Consider the following 20,568-nt stretch of genomic DNA (forward strand, 5'->3'; position numbering starts at 1 on the left):
TTCTCCCCCTTTTTGGCCGAACACAAAGCCATTCCCTTCTTCCTCATTTCTTCTTCTTCTACTCTCTTCTTTCTTCTTTTGCTCGAGGACGAGCAAACCTTTTAAGTTTGGTGTGGTAAAAGCATTGCTTTTTGTTTTTCCATAACCATTCATGGCATCCAAGGCCGGAGAAACCTCTAGGCCTTCACAAATCCATCCAGCAAGCACTTGGAGTTGTAGAGAATATACTGGTAAAGGTGGGAAAATTCCTTCTCCCAGCTGATTTTATCATCCTGGATATGGAGGAGGACCCTAACACTCCCATCATTCTAGGGAGGCCTTTCCTGGCTACAGGCAGAGCATTGATAGATGTTGAAAAAGGGGAATTGTTGTTGAGAGTGCATGATGAGCACCTAGCATTCCATGTTTATAAAACCTTGCATGAACCCACTCAAGAAGAAGATTGTATAGAGGGTAAAGCCAGGGATCAAAGCTTGAAAGAGGCATTCAATGAGTTAACTCCAAGACTTCCAAATCCATGCTTCAAAGAAGTAGAGATGGTACAACAGACCAAAGAAATCAAGGAGGAACTAGATCCAAAACCCCCAGATGGGAGCCTCAACACTCCAGATAAAGAACCATCAAGGCATGAATTATCTCCTGAGAAAGAAGAAAAGAAGAAGAGGCCAAAAGGGTGGAGAAATAAGAAAATTCCCACTGAAGGCTTCTCACCAGGGGATAAAGTGATGTTAAACACCCAACCAATGAAGGTGTCTCCACAATCATCTGAGTGCTATACTGTGAACCGGATCCTTTCACTTGAACACCTAGAGATCATCAAAGAGGAGACTGGAAGGAAGTTCATAATAAGAAGTGAAAAGCTGAGGCACTATGATTTTCAGCCTCCATGATCAAAGAATGGAGGATGTCAAGCTAATGACAATAAAGAAGCGCTTGTTGGGAGGCAACCCAACCTGAGGTAGTTTTCTTTTCATAGCTTTTTCAATAAAAATGTTGAATAATTGGTATGCATTGCAAGGAGCTAAGTTTGGTGTTGTACACCAAAACAATTTAAGGGAGAATGAAAGATTCTAAGTTTGGTGTTCCACCAAAAATCTCATTTAAAAACATATTCTCACCTCTTGCATAATGCTAGCTCTAAGCAATCAAACAAATTATCCAACTATTTAACTGCTTTCTAGCTTTAATTCCATAACCTTTAGCAAGAGTACAAGGTTTCACATATGGTTAACTTGTTGTATCTGAGACAGTGGCAAACAATTAAGTTTGGTGTTCCCACACCAAAATAAATCCAAGAGTCACACTCAATTTATGCATACTAACCATACACTTAAGGGCTTGAGAAGCAAGCAACTTTGAGAATTATGCAGGACATGAGTCAACAATTGAAGATATTGTGCATTTTAACTCAAAGAAAACACAACAGAAGGAAGAATCAAAGGTCTGCAACTTCAAAGGTTGTATCTAAACTTAATCCTTGCTGCTGTGTATTGTTTTGAACATGGGAACCATTATATATCTTGCTAAAGTGTTTAATTGGTTGCAAGTGGAATTGTTTGATTATGAACGATTTGCATAATGCTTGTCATTCATCACTTAGCTTTAAATTTTATTTTATTTCCCATATGCTTAAATAAAAGAGATTTGTTTGAATTGAAAAGTGAAATATCCAATGTTGCATAAGTAAGAATGGAAGTTGGTGGTGGTATATGTGTTTGATTAAATGCATAACTCATGAAATAATTGTTGCATAATATCATTCTCATTCAAGTGTGAGTTAGCTTGCTGTTGTAGAGACTCTTATCAATAATGAAAAAGCCCTTGGTAACAAAAACAGAAAGAAAAGGGAAAGAAAAAGCCAAAATGGCAAGAAAAACAAAGAATAAAGGTTGGACACCAATAGCTTGGACCCTAGGACACATGCCTGTGGTGTTCTTGTACTAAGATATGCTTGGATGAGTAAATTCTAAGGGGTATTTTAAAACCCGGTCACTTAGATCAACTGATTTGGGATGGCCAATTGAAAGTCCACAATAAAGAGCAACTTAGATACAGAACATTTAGTTATCCAAAGAGATGCTGGGCATCAATGATCCTAGGAAGAATTAGTGAGCCAAGTGTTTGTGGTGGAAAGATGTTGAGTAAAAGAAAGAAACAAATAAAGCCAAAGGCTATTACTGCAACATTTGACACCAAAACCTCCAAAAGAATAAGCTTGTTAAGCATTATAAGAAAGAAAAGTTAGCAAGGAAGTGAGTAAAGAGTAAGTCTTATAACAGCAAGTTTAGCAAACCTTTGATGAAAAATGTGTATTGTGTAACAGCAAACAATAACTTGAGTTATCATTGTCTGCATAAAGACCCCATAGATTAAGTTCTGCTATATGTCTAATAAGGATATGTGTTCTTTTCTTATTCATTTCAATTTCTCTTAGTTTTGATGCTTGCTTGGGGACAAGCAAGATTTAAGTTTGGTGTTGTGATGACAAGTCATCATATACCAATTTTTCAAGCTAATTTCACTTGTTTTGTTAGCATTTATGCACTTTCTTGCATCCTAAGTAAGTGATTTGGAGTGAAAATGCATAACTTCTTTAAATCAAGCAACCACCATGAAATTAATGTTAAATCATAAGGTTTAAGCTAATTTTAATTAAATTTTAATTGATTTATAAGCCTTATGAATTTAGTGATACTTGGAGTGGTTGTTTTGGTTTATTGTAGGTAAAGAAAAGAAAAAAAAGAAGGAAAAGCGTAGCCTAAGGAAATGTGGCCCAAGGAGAAGAAAGTGTGGTCAAAGGAAGGAAAAGTGTGCCGCATGCAATGGGGGAGGCAAGCATTGCCCTCCACAAGGGCACACTGCCCTCTAGGAGGGCAACATAAGGGAACAAAGCAAAGAAGGCAACTCTGCCCTGCCCACTACAAGGGCAGAGCACAAATTTGTGCTTTGAAATCAAGAAGAAGAAAATGTTGCCCTGCCCTCCACAAGGGCAGTATCGGGCTCACAAGGGGAGAAAATCAAAGGAAAATGTCTCCAAATGCTTGCCACAAGAGTTGAACACGGGACCATGAAGAAGCAAGGAACTAAGGGCCATCACCGTGCCAAGAAAGCCAAGGAAATTTAGTAGCGTGTGTTTCGGCCATGATTCGAACTTGGGACATCAAAGTGAAAACACTGCCCTGCCCTCCGCGAGGGCAGGGCAGCATTTTGTGTGGCATGATTCTGGCGCACCAAGGAATGAATCTGGCAGCACCAGCGCGCACCACAGCATGATCCTGGCAGCACCAGCGCGCACCACAGCACAAATTCTGGCGCACCAATCTTTCCTGCCCTGCCCTCCGCGCGGGCAGGGCAGCGTTCTGCGCACCAAGACTGCACCATCTCGCACCATGCACGCACCAAGCACCATTTTCTGCCCTGCCCTCTGCAAGGGCAGGGCAGCCTCCTGGGAGCTATTGTTTTTGGGCCGAAAATTCAATTAAAATTCCAATTTAATTCAATTCTTCACCAAATCAAAAGCCCATCCAAATCCCAAGATCCAAGAATAGAAAGTGTATAAATAGGAGTTAGTTTGATGTAATTAGGATCTTTACTTTTAAAAACTTTTAGCTTTGCTTTTGAATTTTGCACTTTCTTTGAGCTTTGAGCTTTTGCACTTTCCTTGAGAAACTTGACTGAGATTTCAGAGAATTAGGGAGGAGAATTGATCTCTCTTCTTCCTCGTTCTTGCTTGGGTCTTTTTAATTTCCTTGTTTTGATTCTTGGGTGTTAAGAATTGAGGAAATTCTGTCTCAATCTCCACTCAAGAACTCTTTAGTTTCTTTTCTGCATAATTGAATCTATTTACATTCTCTTTACTGTTCCTTCTTCAATTTCTTGTTAATTGCTTTGAGAACTTGGATCTAGGAAGGTAATTGAGATCTAGGCTCTGCTACCTAGTCTCTTGAACCCTGAGATCCCAATTTACTTTTGGTTCTTCTGTGAACCTTGCTGCATTTAAATTTCAATTTCTGTTTGAATCCTCATTGCTTCCAATTCAATTTCTGCTCTCTTAATTGTGGCAATTCAATTTCTCTTTGGTTAGATTCTGCAATCCCAGTCCTCAAACCCCTTTTATATTCAAGCAATTTACATTTCTTGCACTTTAAGTTTCTGCAATTTACATTTCTTGCACTTTAAGTTTCAGTCAATTACTCTCTTGTTCTTTAAGATTCTGCAAGTTTACTTTCCTGCTCTTTAATTTACTGCAAAATCCCCCTTTCCCTTTACATTCCAAGCAATTTATCTTCTGTTAAATACAACCCACTCAACCAAAACTTGATTCGCTTGACTAAACCAACCACTAAACTAAAATTGCTCAATCCTTCAATCCCTGTGGGATCGACCTCACTCATGTGAGTTATTATTACTTGATGCGACCCGGTACACTTGCCGGTGAGTTTTTTGTCGGATCATTTTCCGCACATCAGGGACAGCTTGGTTTAGTCACTTAGGCCAGGATGTTATTCCTGTAGGCCCTCCTATCCACTAATGCTCAAAGCCTTGGATCCTTTTTATTACCCTTGCCTTTTGGTTTAAAGGGCTATTGGCTTTTTCTGCTTGCTCTTTCTTTTTTTTTTGAATTCACTGCTTTTTCTTGCTTCAAGAATCATTTTTATGATTTTTTCAGATCCTCAGTAACATGTCTCCTTTTTCATCATTCTTTCAAGAGCCAACAATTTTAACATTCATGAACAACAAATTCAAAAGACATATGCACTGTTCAAGTATACATTCAGAAATCAAAAGTATTGCCACCACATCAAAATAATTAATCTGTTATAAAATTCGAAATTCATGCAATTCTTCTCTTTTTTCAATTAAGAACATTTTTCATTCAAGAAAGGTGATGGATTCATAGGACATTCATAACTTTAAGGCATAGACACTAAGACACTAATGATCATAAGACACAAACATTAATAAAACATAAAGCATAATTTTAACAGAAGAATAAAGAACAAGGAGATTAAAGAACGGGTCCACCTTAGTGATGGCGGCTTGTTCTTCTTCTTGAAGATCTTATGGAGTGCTTGAGCCCCTCAATGTCTCTTCCTTGCCTTTATTGCTCCTCTCTCATGATTCTTTGATCTTCTCTAATTTCATGGAGGAGGATGGAATGTTCTTGGTGCTCCACCCTTAGTTGTCCCATGTTGGAACTCAATTCTCCTAGGGAGGTGTTGATTTGCTCCCAATAGTTTTGTGGAGGAAAGTGCATCCCTTGAGGCATCTTAGGGATTTCATGATGAGGAATTTCCTCATGTCCATGAGTGGGATCTCGTGTTTGCTCCATCCTCTTCTTAGTGATGGGCTTGTCCTCATCAATGAGGATGTCTCCCTCTATGTTAATTCCAACTGAATTACAGAGGTGACAAATGAGATGAGGGAAGGCTAACCTTGCCAAGGTAGAGGACTTGTCCGCCACCTTATAAAGTTCTTGGGATATAACCTCATGAACTTCTACTTCCTCTCCAATTATGATGCTATGAATCATGATAGCCTGGTCTATAGTAGCTTTGGACCGGTTGCTAGTGGAAATGATTGAGCGTTGGATAAACTCCAACCATCCCTTAGCCACGGGCTTGAGGTCATGCCTTCTCAGTTGAACCGGCTTCCCTCTTGAATCTCTCTTCCATTGAGCGCCCTCTTCACAAATGTCTATGAGGACTTGGTCTAACCTTTGATCAAAGTTGACCCTTCTAGTGTAGGGGTGTTCATCTCCTTGCATCATGGGCAAGTTGAATGCCAACCTTACATTTTCCGGACTAAAATCTAAGCATTTCCCCCGAACCATTGTAAGCCAATTCTTTGGGTCCGAGTTCACACTTTGATCATGGTTCTTGGTGATCCATGCATTGGCATAGAACTCTTGAACCATTAAGATTCTGACTTGTTGAATGGGGTTGGTAAGAACTTTCCAACCTCTTCTTTAGATCTCTTGTCGGATTTCCAGATATTTACTCTTTTTGAGTTTGAAAGGGACCTCGGGGATCACCTTCTTCATGGCCACAACTTCATAGAAGTGGTCTTGATGCACCCTTGATATGAATCTCTCCATCTCTCATGACTCGGAGGTGGAGGCTTTTGCCTTCCTTTTCCTCTTTCTAGAGGTTTCTCCGGCCTTAGGTGCCATAAATGGTTATGGAAAAACAAAAAACATCGCTTTTACCACACCAAACTTAAAAGGTTTGCTCGTCCTCGAGCAAAAGAAGAAAGAAAAGAGTAGAAGAAGAAGAAAAATGGAGGAGATGGAGGAGGCTGTGGTTCGGCCAAGGGGGAGAAGTGGTGTTTAGGTTGTGTGAAAATGAAGGAGTGAAGATAGGTTTATATAGGAGTGGAGAGAGGGGTAGGGTTCGGCCATTATGGGTGGTTTTGGGAGGGAAAATTGGTTTGAATTTGGATGGTGAGGTAGGTGGGGTTTTATGAAGGATGGATGTGAGTGGTGAAGAGAATGGTGGGATTTGATAGGTGAGGGTTTTTTTTGGGGAAGAGGTATTGAGGTGATTGGTGAATAGGTGAAGAAGAGAGAGAGTGGTGGGGTAGGTGGGGATCCTGTGGGGTCCACAGATCCTGAGGTGTCAAGGATAGCTCATCCCTGCACCAAGTGGCGTGCAAAAATGCCCCTTTTGTCAATCCTGGCGTTAAACGCCGAGCTGCTGCCCTTTTCTGGCGTTTAACGCCAGCTTCTTGCCCATTCCTGGCGTTAAATGCCAGTCTGGTGCCCCTTTCTGGCGTTAAACACCCAGAATGGTGCCAGACTGGGCGTTAAACGCCCATTTTGCTGTCTTCACTGGCGTTTAAACACCAGCAAGTTTTCCTCCAGGGTGTGCTATTTTTCTTTATATTTTTCATTCTGTTTTTGCTTTTTCAATTGATTTTGTGACTTCACATGATCATCAACCTATAGAAAACATAAAATAACAAAGGAAAATAGATAAATATAACATTGGGTTGCCTCCCAACAAGCGCTTCTTTAATGTCAGTAGCTTGATAGTAGGCTCTCATGGAGCCTCACAGATGTTCAGAGCAATGCTGGAACCTCCCAACACTAAACTTAGAGTTTGAATGTGGGGGTTCAACACCAAACTTAGAATTTGGTTGTGGCCTCCCAACACCAAACTTAGAGTTTGACTGTGGGGGCTTTGTTTGACTCTGTTTTGAGAGAAGCTCTTCATGCTTCCTCTCCATGGTTACAGAGGGATATCCTTGAGCTTTAAACACAAGGGAGTCTTCATTCACTTGAATGATCAGTTCTCCTCTGTCAACATCAATCACAGCTTTTGCTCTGGCTAGGAAGTGTCTGCCAAGGATGATGGATTCATCCATGCACTTCCCAGTCTCTAGGACTATGAAATCAGCAGGGATGTAATGATTTTCAATCTTTACCAGAACATCCTCTACAAGTCCATAAGCTTGTTTTCTTGAATTGTCTGCCATCTCTAGTGAGATTCTTGCAGCTTGTACCTCAAAGATCCCTAGCTTCTCCATTACAGAGAGAGGCATGCGGTTTATGCTTGACCCTAGGTCACACAAAGCCTTCTCGAAGGTCATGGTGCCTAATGTACAAGGTACTAAAAACTTTCCAGGGTCCTGTCTCTTTTGAGGTAATCTCTGCCTAGTCAAGTCATCCTGTTCTTTGGTGAGCAAAGGGGGTTCATCCTCCCAAGTCTCATTACCAAATAACTTGTCATTTAGCTTCATGATTGCTCCAAGGTACTTAGCAACTTGCTCTTCAGTGACATCTTCGTCCTCTTCAGAAGAAGAATACTCATAAGAGCTCATAAATGGCAGAAGTAAATCCAATGGAATCTCTATGGTCTCAGTGTGAGCCTCAGATTCCCATGGTTCCTCATTAGGGAATTCATTGGAGGCCGGTGGACGTCCATTGAGGTCTTCCTCAGTGGCAATCGCTGCCTCTTCTTCCTCTCCAAATTCGGCCATGTTGATGGCCTTACACTCTTCTTTTGGATTCTCTTCTGTATTGCTTGAAAGAGTACTAGGAGAGAGTTCAGTAACTTTCTTACTCAGCTGACCCACTTGTGCCTCCAAGTTTCTAATGGAGGACCTAGTTTCAGTCATAAAACTTTAAGTGGTTTTGATTAGATTAGAGACCGTGGTTGCTAAGTCAGAGTGGCTCTGCTTAGAATTCTATGTCTGTTGCTGAGAAGATGATGGAAAAGGCTTGCCATTGCTAAACCTGTTTCTTCCACCATTATTGTTGTTGAAACCTTGTTGAGGTCTCTGTTGATCCTTCCATGAGAGATTTGGATGATTTCTCCATGAAGGATTATAGGTGTTTCCATAGGGTTCTCCCATGTAATTCACCTCTTCCATTGATGGGTTCTCAGGATCATTAGTTGCTTCTTCAGATGAAGCGTCCTTAGTACTGCCTGGTGCAGCTTGCATTTCAGACAGACTTTGAGAAATCATATTAACTTGCTGAGTCAATATTTTGTTCTGAGCCAATATGGCATTCAGAGTATCAATCTCAAGAACTCCTTTCTTCTGATTCGTCCCATTGTTCACAGGATTTCTTTCAGAAGTGTACATGAATTGGTTATTTGCAACCATTTCAATGAGTTCTTGAGCTTCTGCAGGCATCTTCTTCGGATGAAGAGATCCTCCAGTAGAGCTGTCCAATGACATCTTGGACAGTTCAGATAGACCATCATAGAAGATACCTATGATGCTCCATTCAAAAAGCATGTCAGAAGGACATTTTCTGATCAATTGTTTGTATCTTTTCCAAGCTTCATAGAGGAATTCACCTTCTTTCTGTCTGAAGGTTTGGACTTCCACTCTAAGCTTACTCAATTTTTGAGGTGGAAAGAATTTTGCCAAGAAGGCATTGACTAGCTTTTCCCAAGAGTTCAGGCTTTCTTTAGGTTGTGAGTCCAACCATATCCTAGCTCTGTCTCTTACAGCAAAAGGGAATAGCATAAGTCTGTAGACCTCAGGGTCAACCCCATTGGTCTTGACAGTGTCACAGATTTGCAAGAATTCAGCTAAAAATTGATGAAGATCTTCCAATGGAAGTCCATGGAACTTGCAATTCTGTTGCATTAGAGAAACTAATTGAGGCTTAAGCTCAAAGTTGTTTGCTCCAATGGCAGGGATAGAGATGCTTCTCCCATAGAAGTCGGGAGTAGGTGCAGTAAAGTCACCCAGCACCTTCCTTGCATTGTTGGCATTATTGTTGTTTTCGGCTGCCATGTCTTCTTTTTGTTTGAAGATTTCTGTTAGGTCCTCTACAGAGAGTAGTGCTTTAGCTTCTCTTAGCTTTCGCTTCAAGGTCCTTTCAGGTTCAGGGTCAGCCTCAACAAGAATGCTTTTGTCTTTGCTCCTGCTCATATGAAAGAGAAGAGAACAAGAAAAAATGGAATCCTCTATGTCACAGTATAGAGATTCCTTGAGATGTCAGAGGAAAAGAAGAATAGAAGGAGGAGGTAGAAGAAGAATAATTCGAACTTATTAAGAGAGATAGAATTTGAATTGTTGATAGTGGAGGAGTGTTAGTCCTTAAATAGAAGGATGTGAGAAGAGGGGAAGAATTTTCGAAAATGAATTAAAAGATTTTTGAAGAAATTTTGAAAAATTGAAGAATGATTTTCGAAAATTAAAGTTGGAAAAGAAATAAAGTGATTTTTGAAAAAGATTTTTGAAAGTAGAAATAAAAAAGATATGATTGAAAACTATTTTGAATGAGATGTGATTAATAAGATATGATTGAAAAGTTATGGTTTTAAAAAGATATGATTGAAAAGATATGATTGAAAAACAATTTAAAAAGATTTGATTTTTAAAATTAATGACTTGGCTAACAAGAAATTTAAAAGATATGATTCAGACATTAAACCTTTCTCAACAGAAAAGGCAACACACTTGAAATGTTGAATCAAATCATTAATTGTTAGCAAGTATTTTTGAAAATGGAAAGAAATTGATTTTGAAAATATATGATTGAAAAGATATGATTTGAAAAAGATTTGATTTTGAAAAATTATGAAAACTTGAAAAAAATTTGAATTAAAAACAAAATCTTCCCTCTTGTATCATCCTGGCGTTAAACGCCAGAATGGATACCATTCTGGCGTTTAACGCCCAAAATGCTACCCTTTTGGGCGTTAAACGCCTGACACCAGTTTTCCTTTTTCACTGGGCGTTTTGAACGCCCATCTTTTTCTGTGTAATTCCTCTGCTGCATGTTCTGAATCTTTAATTCTCTGTATTATTGACTTGAAAAGACACAAATTAAAACTTTTTTTTTGAATTTTTAATGATGAGGAATAATCAAAATGAAACTAAGATCAAATAAACAATGCATGCAAGACACCAAACTTAGAAGTTTGTATACTATTGACACTAACAAATTGAGAATGCATATGAGAAACAACAAAACACTCAAGACAAGAGAATTTAAAGATCAGAGCAAGGAAATCATCAAGAACAACTTGAAGATCAATAAAGAACATAATGCATGTAATTTTCAAAAATTAGAAAAATAAAGACATGCAATTGACACCAAACTTAAAATGAGACACTAGACTCAAACAAGAAACATAAAATATTTTTGATTTTATGATTTTATAAATTTTTTTTTTGAATTTTTCGAAAATAAGAAGTAAAAAGATTAAACATAAAATAAAATTACCTAATCTGAGCAACAAGATGAACCGTCAGTTGTCCAAACTCGAACAATCCCCGGCAACGGCGCAAAAAACTTGGTGCATGAAATTGTGATCATCAATGGCGCCATCATCATGGTACGCTCAATTGCAATCTCAACTCTTTATCACAACTTCGCACAACTAACCAGCAAGTGCACTGGGTCGTCCAAGTAATAAACCTTACGCGAGTAAGGGTCGATCCCACGGAGATTGTCGGTATGAAGCAAGCTATGGTCATCTTGTAAATCTCAGTCAGGCGGATTCAAATGGTTATGGAGGATTGATAATTAAAAGATGAATAAAACATAAAATAAGGATAGAGATACTTATGTAATTCATTGGTGAGAATTTCAGATAAGCGTATGGAGATGCTTTGTCCCTTCCGTCTCTCTGCTTTCCTACTGTCTTCATCCAATCCTTCTTACTCCTTTCCATGGTAAGCTGTATGTTGGGCATCACCGTTGTCAATGGCTACAGTCCCATCCTCTCAGTGAAAATGTTCAACGTGCTCTGTCACAGCACGGCTATTCATCTGTCGGTTCTCGATCATGTCGGAATAGAATCCAGTGATTCTTTTGCGTCTGTCACTAACGCCCCACAATCGCGAGTTTGAAGCTCGTCATAGTCATTCAATCCTTGAATCCTACTCAGAATACCACAGACAAGGTTTAGACTTTCCGGATTCTCAAGAATGCCGCCATCAATTCTAGCTTATACCACGAAGATTCTGATTAAGGAATCCAAGAGATAAACATTCAAGCCTTGTTTGCATGTAGAACGGAAGTGGTTGTCAGGCACGTGTTCATAAGTGAGAATGATGATGAGCATCACATAATCATCACATTCATCATGTTCTTGGGTGCGAATGAATATCTTAGAACAAGAGTAAGCTGAATTGAATAGAAGAACAATAGTAATTGCATTAATACTCGAGGTACAGCAGAGCTCCACACCTTAATCTATGGTGTATAGAAACTCCACCGTTGAAAATACATAAGTGATAATGGTGATCATTGGCTTCGGCCCCAGAGCGGGAACCAGAAGAACCAAGATGAAAATACAGTAGCAAAAGGTCTTATTTATAGAAAACTAGTAGCTTAGGGCTTACAGAAATGAGTAAATGACATAAAAATCCACTTCCAGGCCCACTTGGTGTGTGCTTGGGCTGAGCATTGAAGCTTCCATGTGTAGAGACTTTTCTTGGAGTTAAACGCCAGCTTTTGTGCCAGTTTGGGCGTTTAACTCCCACTTCTGTGCCAGTTTGGGCGTTTAACGCCGGGAATTCTTGAGCTGATTTGGAACACCGGTTTGGGCCATCAAATCTCGGGCAAAGTATAGACTATTATATATTTCTGGAAAGCCCTGGATGTCTACTTTCCAATGCAATTGAGAGCGCGCTAATTGGGCTTTTATAGCTCCAGAAAATCCACTTAGAACGCAGAGAGGTCAGAATCCAACAGCATCTGCAGTCCTTTTTCAGCCTCTGAATCAGATTTTTGCTCAGGTCCCTCAATTTCAGCCAGAAAATACTTGAAATCACAGAAAAACACACAAAATCATAGTAAAGTCCAGAAAAGTGAATTTTAAATAAAAACTAATAAAAATATAATAAAAACTATCTAAAATATACCAAAAATATACTAAAAACAATGCTAAAAAGTGTATAAATTATCCTCTCATCAATCTGCTTTCTAATCTCATTGCTCTTCTTCGATCTTTAGCTTCTCTTTTTTAATTTCATAATTGAGTTAAGTTTTCTTGCTGTTTGTTTCTTCAAGCAATTTTCCATTTCTGTTTTGCTACGGAGCTGAAACCATTCATCTCATAGCTCTCTGATTTACTTCAATATGCATTTTCCTTGTTAAATTCATGTCCTTGAACATGATGAGAAGGATGAGAATTGAGGAAGCCAAGCCAACAAGAATGGCACTCCAACTAGCTGACAGACCATTCAAGTTTTCACATGGAGTAGTGGAAGATTAATTAGTGAAAGTGGGAGAATTCATCTTCCCAGCTGACTTTGTTATGCTGGATATGGAAGAAGAGGCAAACACTTCAATTATCCTAGGAAGGCCATTCCTAGCTACTGCTGGAGCCATCATTGATGTGCAAAAAGGGGAACTAGTCTTGAGATTACATGAGGAGAAGATGGCCTTCAATGTCTTCAAGGCAATGAGTTATCCCAAGGAATCAATAGGAGAACGCATGATGGTGGTCACCATAGAACAAATAGTCCAAGGAGTTTTGGAAGAAGAGTAATATGAAGGAAGTATAGAATTGGAGCAACAAGCACTACATGAAGAACCACCACAAGGGACCATGGAAAGTTCAATCACGACAAACAACAAAGACAACAATAAAGAAGAGGCACCAAAACTAGAGCTGAAAACCCTACCTCCAAGCTTGAAATATGCATATCTAGGTGACAACAGCACCTACCCAGTGATCATCAACTCAAGCTTGAGTAAGGAGTAAGAAAAGGAACTCATCCAAGTGCTGATACAACACAAGGATGCTATAGTTTGGACACTCATAGACTTAAAGGGGATCAGTCCATCAACGTGCATGCACAAGATCCTGCTTGAAGAGGGTGCTAAGCCTTCAAGACAACAACAAAGATGGCTGAACCAAACTATGAATGAAGTGGTCCAGAAGGAAGTGTTGAAGTTGTGGTAAGCTGGGGTGATCTACCCCATCTCAGACAGCCCTTGGATGAGCCCTGTACAAGTAGTTCCAAAGAAAGGATGGGTCACTGTTGTACCAAATGAGAATAATGAGCTGATACCAACAAGAACAGTGACTGGTTGGCGCATGTGCATCGACTACTGAAAGCTCAATGAAGCCACCAGGAAGGACCACTTCTCCCTACCATTCATGGACCAAATGCTTGAGAGGCTGGCTGGACATGAATACTACTACTTTCTTGACGGTTATTCGGGTTATAACCAAATAGTTGTAGACCCAAAGGACCAGGAGAAAACTTCATTTACTTGTCCATATGGTGTCTTTGCTTATAGGAGGATGCCCTTTGGATTGTGCAATGCACCTGCAACATTCCAAAGGTGCATGCTCTCCAAATTTTCAGACATTATTGAAAGATTCATTAAGGTGTTTATGGATGTCTTCTCTGTATTTGGTAACACATATTCTGATTGCTTACATCACTTAGCCTTGGTGCTAAAGAGATGCCAAGAGACCAACCTTGTCTAGTGTCTCATGTTAAGTTTGGTGTCAATTGCATGTTTCTGTTCTTCTTGCATTCATTCATGTGTCTTAAGTAATCTTCAAGTTGTTTTTGATGATTTCCTTGCTCTGATCTTTAAATTCTCTTGACTTGAGTGTTTTGTTGTTTCTCATATGCATTCTCATCTTGTTAGTGTCAGTAGTATACAAACTGCTAAGTTTGGTATCTTGCATGCATTGTTTATTTGATTTTAGTTGCATCTTGATTATTCCTCATTAGTAAAAATCCAAAAAAATTTTAATTTGTGTATTTTCAAGTCAATAATACAGAGAATTGAAGATTCAGAACATATAGTAGAGGAATTACACAGAAAAAGCTGGGCGTTCAAAACGCCCAGTGAGGAAGGCAAACTGGCGTTTAAACGCTAGCCAGGGTGCCTGGCTAGGCGTTTAACGCCCAAAAGGGTAGTGCTTTGGGCGTTAAACGCCAGAATGGATACCATTCTGGGCGTTTAACGCCAGGATGGCACAAGAGGGAAGATCTTGTTTTTAATGCAAATTTTTTTTAAATTTTCAAAAGTTTTTCAAAATCAAATCTTTTTCAAATCAAATCTTTTCAATCACATCTTTTCAAAATCAATTTCTTTCCATTTTTAAAGATACTTACTAACAATTAATGATTTGATTCAACATTCCAAGTGTGTTGCCTTTTCTGTTGAGAGAGGTTTAATGTTTGAATCATATCTTTTCTTGTTAGCTAAGTCATTAATTTTTAAAATCACATCTTTTTTCAAAATAGTTTTCAATCATATCTTTTTTTTTCCAAAATCTTTTTCAAAAATTACTTGATTTCTTTTCCACTCTTGATTTTCGAAAATCAATTAGTGGTTTTCAAAATGATTTTAAAATATTTTTAATTATATTTCAAAAATTTCTTCCCCTCTTCTCACATCCTTCTATTTATGGAGTAACACTCCTCCTCAATGCACAATTCGAACTCTATCTCACTAAGTTCGAATTCTTCTCCCTCTTCCTTCTATTTTTCTGTTCCTCTGACACCTCAAGGAATCTCTATACTGTGACATAGAGGATTCCACATTTTCTTGTTCTCTTCTCTTTCATATGAGCAGGAACAAAGACAAAGGCATTCTTGTTGAAGCTGACCCTGAACCTGAAAGGACCTTGAAGCGAAAGCTAAGAGAAGCTAAAGCACAATTCTCTGTAGAGGACCTAAGCGAATTCTTCAAAGAAGAAGAACCCATGGCAGCCAAAAACAACAACAATGCCAACAATGCAAGGAAGGTGCTGGGTGAGTTTACTGCACCTACTCCCGACTTCTATGGGAGAAGCATCTCTATCCCTGCCATTGGAGCAAACAACTTTGAGCTTAACCCTCAATTAGTTTCTCTAATGCAACAGAATTGCAAGTTCCATGGACTTCCATTAGAAGATCCTCATCAGTTTTTAGCTGAATTCTTGCAAATCTGTGATACTGTCAAGACCAATGGGGTTAACCCTGAGGTCTACAGACTTATGCTATTCCCTTTTGCTGTAAGAGACAGAGCTAGAATATGGTTAGACTCACAACCTAAAGAAAGCCTGAACTCTTGGGAAAAGCTAGTCAATGCCTTCTTGGTAATGTTCTTTCCACCTCAAAAATTGAGTAAGCTTAGAGTGGAAGTCCAAACCTCCAGACAGAAGGAAGGTGAATCCCTTTATGAAGCTTGGGAAAGATACAAACAATTGATCAGAAAATGTCCTTCTGACATGCTTTCTGAATGGAGCATCATAGGTATTTTCTATGATGGTCTGTCTGAACTGTCCAAGATGTCATTGGATAGCTCTGCAGGGGGATCTCTTCATCTGAAGAAGATGCCTGCAGAAGCTCAAGAACTAATTGAAATGGTTGCAAATAACCAATTCATGTACACTTCTGAAAGGAATCCTGTGAACAATGGGACAAGTCAGAAGAAAGGAGTTCTTGAGATTGATACTCTGAATGCCATATTGGCTCAGAACAAAATATTGACCCAACAAGTCAATATGATCTCTCAAAGTCTGTCTGGAATGCAAGCTGCACCAGGCAGTGCTAAGGACGCTTCATCTGAAGAAGAAGCTTATGATCTTGAGAACCCCTCAATGGAAGAGGTGAACTGGATGGGAGAACCCTATGGAAGCACCTATAATCCTTCATGGAGAAATCATCCAAATCTTTCATGAAAGGATCAACAGAGACCTCAACAAGGTTTCAACAACAATAATGGTGGAAGAAACAGGTTTAGCAATGGCAAGCCTTTTCCATCATTTTCTCAGCAACAGACAGAAAGTTCTAAGCAGAACCACTCTGACTTAGCAACCATGGTCTCTGATCTAATCAAAACCACTCAAAGTTTCATGACTGAAACAAGGTCCTCTATTAGAAACTTGGAGGCACAAGTGGGTCAGCTGAGTAAGAAAGTTACTAAACTCCCTCCTAGTACTCTTCCAAGCAATACAGAAGAGAATCCAAAAGGAGAGTGCAAGGCCATCAACATGGCCGAATTTGGAGAGGAGGAAGAGGTAGTGAACGCCACTGAGGAAGACCTCAATGGACGTCCACTGGCCTCCAATGAGTTCCCTAATGAGGAACCATGGGAATCTGAGGCTCACACTGAGACCATGGAGATTCCATTGAATTTACTTCTGCCATTAATAAGCTCTGATGAGTATTCTTCCTCTAAAGAGGATGAAGATGTCACTGAAGAGCAAGTTGCTAAATACCTTGGAGCAATCATGAAGCTAAATAACAAGTTATTTGGTAATGAGACTTGGGAGGATGAACCACCTTTGCTCACCAAAGAACTGGATGACTTGACTAGGCAGAAATTGCCTCAAAAGAGGCAGGACCCTGGGAAGTTCTCAATCCCTTGTAACATAGGCACCATGACCTTTGAGAAGGCTCTGTGTGACCTAGGGTCAAGCGTAAACCTCATGCCTCTCGCTGTCATGGAGAAGCTAGGGATCCTTGAGGTGTAAGCTGCAAGAATCTCACTAGAGATGGCAGACAACTCAAGAAAACAAGCTTATGGACTTGTAGAGAATGTTTTGGTAAAAGTTGAAGATCGTTACATTCCTGCTGATTTCATAGTCCTAGAGACTGGGAAGTGTATGGATGAATCCATCATCCTTGGCAGACCCTTCCTAGCCACAGCAAAGGCTGTGATTCATGTTGACAGAGGAGAATTGATCATTCAAGTGAATGAAGAATCCTTTGTGTTTAAGGCTCAAGGATATCCCTCTGTAAACATAGAGAGGAAGCATGAAGAGCTTCTCTCAAAACAGAGTCAAATAGAGCCCCCACAGACAAACTCTAAGTTTGGTGTTGAACCCCCACATTCAAACTCTAAGTTTGGTGTTGGGAGGTTCCAACATTGCTCTGAGTATCTGTGAGGCTCCATGAGAGCCCACTGTCAAGCTACTGACATTAAAGAAGCGCTTGTTGGGAGGCAGCCCAATTTTATTTATCTATTTCTTTTGTTATTTTATGATTTTTATAGGTTGATGATCATGGGAAGTCACAAAATCAATTGAAAAAGCAAAAACAGAATGAAAAATGGAAAGAAAAATAGCACACCCTGGAGGAAGGCCTTGCTAGCGTTTAAACGCCAGTAAGGGCAGCAAATGGGCGTTTAACGCCCAGTCTGGCACCATTCTGGGCGTTTAACGCCAGAAAGGGGCACTAGACTGGCGTTAAACGCCAGGAAATGGCAAGAAGCTGGCGTTAAACGCCAGAAATGGGCACCAGCCCGGCGTTTAACGCCAGAATTGGCAAAGGGTGCATTTTTGCACGCCACTTGGTGCAGGGTTGAATTTTCCTTGACACCTCAGGATCTGTGGACCCCACAGGATCCCCACCTACCCCACCACCCTCTCTCTCTTCTTCTTCACTCATTCACCAATCACCTCTACCACTCATCCTTCAAAAAACCCTTCACCTATCAAACCCCATCTTTCTCTTCACCACTCACATCCATCCCTCCCAAAGCCACCCTCTCATAATCGAACCCTACCCCTCTCTCCACCCCTATATAAACCCATCTTCACTCCCTCATTTTCACACACCCTAAACACTACTTCTCCCCCTTTGGCCGAACCACAAAGCAATCTCCATCTCCTCTATTTTTTCTTCTTCTACTCTCTTCTTTCTTCTTTTGCTCGAGGACGAGCAAACCTTTTAAGTTTGGTGTGGTAAAAGCATTGCTTTTTGCTTTTTCATAACCATTTATGGCACCTAAGGCCGGAGAAAACTCTAGAAAGAGGAAAGGGAAGACAAAAGCTTCCACCTCCGAGTCATGGGAGATGGAGAGATTCATCTCAAGGGTGCATCAAGACCACTTCTATGAAGTTGTGGCCTTGAAGAAAGTGATCCCCAAGGTCCCTTTCAAACTCAAAAAGAGTGAATATCCAGAGATCCGAAGGAGAGGTTGGGAAGTTCTTACCAACCCTATTCAACAAGTCGGAATCTTGATGGTTTAAGAGTTCTATGCCAATGCATGGATCACCAAGAACCATGATCAAAGTGTGAACCCGGACCCAAAGAATTGGCTTACAAAGGTTCGGGGGAAATACTTAGATTTTAGTCCGGAAAATTTAAGGTTGGCATTCAACTTGCCCATGATGCAAGGAGATGAACATCCTTACACTAGAAGGGTCAACTTTGATCAAAGGTTGGACCAAGTCCTCACAGACATTTGTGAAGAGGGCACCCAATGGAAGAGAGATTCAAGAGGGAAGCCGGTTCAACTGAGAAGGCACGACCTCAAGCCTGTGGCTAGAGGATGGTTGGAGTTTATCCAACGCTCAATCATTCCCACTAGCAACCGGTCCGAAGTTACTATAGACTGGGCCATCATGATTCATAGTATCATGATTGGAGAGGAAGTGGAAGTTCATGAGGTTATAGCCCAAGAACTCTATAAGGTGGCAGACAAGCCCTCTACCTTGGCAAGGTTAGCTTTTCCTCATCTCATTTGTCACCTCTGTTATTCAGTTGGAGTTGACATAGAAGGAGACATCCTTATTGATGAGGACAAGCCCATCACTAAGAAAAGGATGGAACAAACAAGAGACCCCACTCATCATGAAGTCCCTGAGATACCTCAAGGGATGCACTTTCCTCCACAAAACTATTGGGAGCAAATCAACACCTCCCTAGGAGAACTGAGTTCCAACATGGGACAACTAAGGGTGGAGCACCAAGAACATTCCATCCTCCTCCATGAAATTAGAGAAGATCAAAGAATCATGAGAGAGGAGCAACAAAGACAAGGAAGAGACATTGAGGAGCTCAAGCACTCCATAAGATCTTCAAGAGGAAGAACAAGCTGCCATCACTAAGGTGGACCCGTTCTTTAATCTCCTTGTTCTTTATTTTCCTGTTTTTCAAATTTTCATGCTTATGTTTATCCATGTTTGTGTATTATGATCATTAGTGTCTTAGTGTCTATGCCTTAAAGTTATGAATGTCCTATGAATCCATCACCTTTCTTAAAAAAAAATGTTCTTAATTGAAAAAGAGAAGAATTGCATGAATTTCAGATTTTATAACAGATTAATTATTTTGATGTGGTGGCAATACTTTTGTTTTCTGAATGTATGCTTGAACAGTGCATATGTCTTTTGAATTTGTTATTCATGAATGTTAAAATTGTTGGCTCTTGAAAGAATGATGAAAAAGGAGACATGTTACTGAGGATCTGAAAAATCATAAAAATGATTCTTGAAGCAAGAAAAAGCAGTGAATTCAAAAAAAAAAAAACAAAAAAAAGAAAGAAAGGAAGCAAGAAGAAAAAGAAAAAAGTAATGAAGTTGTGATCCAAGGCAAAAAGAGTGTGCTTAAGAACCCTGGACACCTTTAATTGGGGACTCTAGCAAAGCTGAGTCACAATCTAAAAAGGTTCACCCAATTATGTGTCTATGGCATGTATGTATCCGGTGGTAATACTGGAAGACAGAGTGCTATGGGCCACAGCCAAGACTCATAAAGTAGCTGTGTTCAAGAATCATCATACTTAACTAGGAGAATCAATAACACTATCTGGATTCTGAGTTCCTAAAGAAGCCAATCATTCTGAATTTCAAAGGATAAAGTGAGATGCCAAAACTGTTCAGAGGCAAAAAGCTAAAGCCCCGCTCATCTAATTAATACTGATCTTCATAGATGTTTTTGGAGTTCATTGCATATTCTCTTCTTTTTATCTTATTTGATTTTCAGTTGCTTGGGGACAAGCAACAATTTAAGTTTGGTGTTGTGATGAGCGGATAATTTGTACGCTTTTTGGCATTGTTTTTAGTATGTTTTTAGTAGATTTAGTTAGTGTTTAGTATATTTTTTATTAGTTTTTAGTTAAAATTCACTTTTCTGAACTTTACTATGAGTGTGTGTTTTTCTGTGATTTCAGGTATTTTCTGGCTGAAATTGAGGGATCTGAGTAAAAATCTGATTCAGAGACTAAAAGGACTGCAGATGCTGTTGGATTCTGACCTCCCTACACTCGAAGTGGATTTTCTGGAGCTACAGAAGCCCAATTGGCGCGCTCTCAATGGCGTTGGAAAGTAGACATCCTGGGCTTTCCAGATATGTATAATAGTCCATACTTTGCCCGAGATTTGATGGCCCAAACCGGCGTTCCAAATCAGC

At 39.8% G+C, this 20,568-nt stretch overlaps 1 non-coding gene across 1 annotated transcript; it reads left to right on the plus strand.

Moving 5' to 3' along the window:
* The first annotated feature begins 8,739 nt into the window (after positions 1-8,739).
* On the plus strand, positions 8,740-8,847 carry LOC130953330 (small nucleolar RNA R71). Its single transcript, XR_009075505.1, has one exon. It is a non-coding gene; the product is annotated as a small nucleolar RNA R71 (small nucleolar RNA).
* Positions 8,848-20,568: the final 11,721 nt, after the last annotated feature.

This window comes from Arachis stenosperma, chromosome 1 (assembly GCF_014773155.1).
Source record: "Arachis stenosperma cultivar V10309 chromosome 1, arast.V10309.gnm1.PFL2, whole genome shotgun sequence".
Lineage (NCBI taxonomy): Eukaryota > Viridiplantae > Streptophyta > Magnoliopsida > Fabales > Fabaceae > Arachis > Arachis stenosperma.